The sequence below is a fragment of the Nematolebias whitei genome, chromosome 19 (assembly GCF_014905685.2).
Source record: "Nematolebias whitei isolate Nwh7 chromosome 19, NemWhi1, whole genome shotgun sequence".
Taxonomy (NCBI): domain Eukaryota; kingdom Metazoa; phylum Chordata; class Actinopteri; order Cyprinodontiformes; family Rivulidae; genus Nematolebias; species Nematolebias whitei.
In genome coordinates, this window is record NC_056516.1 from 20,006,446 (window position 1) to 20,010,775 (window position 4,330).

Here is a 4,330-nt window from a genome sequence, read left to right on the forward strand (position 1 = left end):
TCACTCTCTCACTCACACCTAGGGACAATTTAGAGTTACCAATCAGCCTAACATGCATGTTTTTGGTCTGTGGGAGGAAACCGGAGTACCCGGAGAAAACCCACGCATGCACGGAGAGAACATGCAAACTCCACCCAGATGGCCCCTGGACCGGGGTTTGAACCAGGGACCTGCTCGCTGAGAGGCAGCAGCTCTACCAGTTGCGCCACCGTGCTGCCCCGTTTATAAGGATCATAATGTTTTATTTTATGACAAATTATTGATATGGCATTAATGATCCATCAGTGTTGAGCAACTGATGAACTAAAACTATGTTGTGAATAAACCAATTAGGGTAAAATAAGGATTTGTTTTTTTTTTTATGCAAAATGTCTCTATTGTTCCAAATATAATATCTGTGTGGAGATAAATGATGTTTGTAAATCAATGACCAAGAGAGAAGCATCTGTTTATGAAAACTGGATAGTTTTGAGGGAACTTTTTCAGCATTATAATTGCAAAATAGAACAAAATGTAGGCCTCCTAATTTAGAGAAAATAAAATTTGGTATGAAGTTCCAAACTGAAGATGGGTTCTTTATAAACTGTTTTAGCCAATTTATTTTAAATGTGTTGTTTAAGGTATAAAAGTCCAAAAAGTTGAGGCTACCCTTATCATAAGAGTTCATAATTACATATTTTTAATATAGTGGTTTTTTTTTAATTCTTCCAAATGAAGTTAAGCAGCATATTGTCAATATCTTTAGAGACCTTTTTATTAACATCAAGAGACAGGGCAGAGTATGTAAGGCGGGACAGTCCCTCAGCTTCGGTTAGCAGAACTCTTCCTCTCAATGATAAATCTCTTTGCTGCCATTGATTCAGTTTTTTGGGGGGTCTTGTAAATAATGGGGTTAAATTCAAACGACATCTGGATTCTCCATCGTTAGTAAACGATTCCTAAGTAAGTAATGGATTCTTTTACAGGTATGCCGCAGATAGACAGACTATCACAGTCTTTAAGAGCAAGCAGTTCACATTTTTTTTATATTCAGGCAAAGTCCAGATGCAGCAGAGAAAGTGTTTATTAAATCAATCGATAAAGGCATCTGAGAAAGGTTTTATTTTAAATAATGTAGTATCATCAGCCAGCTGACTGATGATAATTTCGTTGTCCGCTACAGAGACACCTTTTAATGGGCTCAGTTTTATAGAATCAGTGAGTAACTGAGTGCAGAGCAGGAAAAGATAAGGCGATATGGGACATCCTTGCCTGACCCCACATTTAAGGAAGAATAGAGGAGAAGTCCCAGCATGCAACCTGATTGAGCAATTTCCATTTATGTACATTGTTTTGATAGCACTGCTAAAATATGAACTAAAACCAAACCTTTCTAGGGCGTGAAATATAAATTTATGTTCAATGGTGTCAAAAGCCTTATAAAAGTCTAAAAAAAGAATAAAACTTTCATCAGCACATAAATCTGAGTAATCAATTAAATCAAATACTAGTCTGATGTTGTTGGAAATATGTCTGTTCTTCATAAAGCCGGATTGAGTCTCATCAATTATGTCGTCCAGAACTGTTTTTATTCTTTTAGCAAATATCAGTGCAGATATTTTATTTATTTATTTAGTAAGTAGATTGGACGCCAGCTGTCAATAAAGAGTAAATCTTTTTTTTTTTTTTGGTTTTGGAATTAGAGTTATGAGGACTTGGGTTAGAGTGGGAGGAAGGGATTCATTGTTTACACATTCTAAGAAAAGTCCATGGAGGAAGAGGGTGCGAGATGTTTGGAAAATGTTTTATATAATTCAGAAGTAAGACCGTCTGTGCCAGGGGATTTACTGGACTTAAGATGTTCAAAAGCTGATACATTTTCCTGTAATGTTATTGGTTTATCACAAGATTCCTTCAAGTCAATGTCAATTTTCTTAGTTTCTGTAAGAGAGCTCAGAAATCGACAGGTAGATTATTCACTATAATTTGATTCATATAACTTAGTATACAAATCTGAACAATATCTGGCTATTTTTTCAGGATCATCTGTGATGTCACCATTAATATTCAGTTTTTGTATAGTGTTAGTTTGAGCGTGGAATTTTTCAAGTCGATAAAAGTAAGCGCTATTCTGCTCCCCTTCCTCCATCCATGTACTTCTACTTCTTGCAAAGGCCCCTTCAGTCTTCTGTCTGTAAACATCATCCAACTTATTTTGCAAACTAATCAGGTGGTTGTGTTCACTTTCACTTAGTTTTTTTGGGTTATTGATGTTATTTCTGACATTAAATTTTCTTATTCAGTTTTTTTTGGCCTTAGTGAGTGAACTTGCATATGCTCTCCAAACCAGTTGTGGTAAATGTAAAACATAAATGGGGGATCTCTCACAAGAGGAACCCTAGAGGTCAGTGGAGGTAACAGGTCTGATGAAAATATATGTCACATTTGATATAATTTTGAACAGAAATGGGATGCCCATTGTCTTTATTGTATACATATACTGTATCTTTATGTCTCTTTAAATAAATATATGAAATATGCATCTATAGGTTTTTGCAAGTTTCAGCAATTAGTATTTACAAAAGTCCCTTTCAAACCCTCACCAAGCAGAACAAATTGTATGGTATTTTTTCAGTAATTTGAAACATATTAGAGATAAGTGACAATGTCAGATCTGGTTGGATTGTTTGTTCGTGAGTCAAATTTATTGCATCCCTTTGTGTCCAGAGTTTCAGACACAGATTCTGTCGGCATGAGAATGATTTCCCTCACTCACCGTCATTAACATTTGCATTTCAATAGTCTCTGCTTGATTGAACACCATTGGAAGCACAAAGTGGTTTAAGCAGTTTAAGCAGGGCAATTTCCTTTTTTTTTTCCTTTCTCCAAAACAAACATGCATATTTTTTAATGGTTCTTGACGTCAGAATCAAAACTCCAAAATTCTGTGACATTTCATTTTCTCTGTGTGAATAAATTAATAAAGAAGTTGTTTCTTAATCGTTATATTTAATAAGTCTTCGTGGAGGGTGTAGGAGGACTCCACCATCCACATGCAAACACCAGAGGATACTCCGGCGGGCTGTTTGACTGAACAAGGTCCTGGCAGCGGTCAGCCATGGTGGTCGAGGAGCGGTCACTGCTTCTGTCCAAGCAGCACAATGGGCACAAAGGCTTCTTTCCTGGCAGTTATCCACGGAGTATAGCACCGTTCCCTAGTTTTGTGGAACCTGGAGAACCTCCTCCCCCATACTTGTCTCAGGGCAGCCTGGGCAGCGGCAGCGCTACGGTCATCAGCTGCAGACATTGTCAGAGCATCATATCTGTTGAGGGCAAGACGCATCAGCACGTTGTGAAGTGTAACATCTGCAACAAAGCTAAGCCGATAAAGAATGCTCCTTTTGGGAAGAAATATGTCCGCTGTCCGTGTGAATGTCTGCTGATCTGCAAAGTCACGTCACAGATTGCCTGTCCGAGGCCGTACTGTAAGTGCGTCATCAACCTGAGACAGGTCCACATCAGCAGTGACATTCCAGAACCTCGGTGCCAGCCCGTTGACCTTCGGGTCATGTGTGGACACTGTACCAGTACATTCCTGTGCAGAGATTTCAGACCAGACCTTGGCTCAATGTCAACACAGCAGAAAAGTCTGTTCGGTTGTCATCACTACCCGAGGAGGAGGAACTGGTTGTGCTTCCTGCTGTTGTTGTCTTCTTAGCATCGACCATCAAACTTTTGTATCTGTCTGAACTGCTCCAGTTGAACGTTCCCTCACGCTCCGTCAGGTCAGCAGATCAGTTGCTATTGGTTGTTTCAAAGTGTAACAGGAGGCTGAGAGGTGGCCGAGCATCTTCAGTCGTTCCCCCTAAACCGTGGAATGAGCTACGTCAGACAAGCTGACACTTCCTGTTTTTAAATCTTCTCTGAAGACACTTTTTTTTTCTCTTTTTGGCTTTTAACTCAGCAAGAAATGTTGGTTTTACTGTTTTTAAGTTATTTGTTTTTATTATTTTTACTGTTTATTTTATTATTTTAACAGTTCATTTATTTTATGGTATTAGTTTTTTTAATGGTTTTATGCTTGTATGTGTTAGTGTAGGCTACAGTACTTTGGTCAACGGTATTGTTTTTAAAGTGCTTTATAAATAAAATTGTATTGTATATTTTCTTTTTTTGTAAATAATTGTTGTTTTATACATCAGAAAATGTTTTTACATTTCCATTTTTTTAGTAGTAGAGCTAAAATTAAAATGTCACATTTTAAGGCTGTGATTAATTTGCACCAATGTTAAATATTTAAAAAGTTTACAGGAAGTGAAATTCATTTTTTATAGCATGCAAACAAGATAAC

General features: G+C 37.5%; 1 pseudogene; it reads left to right on the top strand.

Annotated features, from left to right (window-relative positions):
* Nucleotides 1-3,097: 3,097 nt before the first annotated feature.
* On the top strand, nt 3,098-3,740 carry LOC119425329 (annotated as a pseudogene).
* Nucleotides 3,741-4,330: the final 590 nt, after the last annotated feature.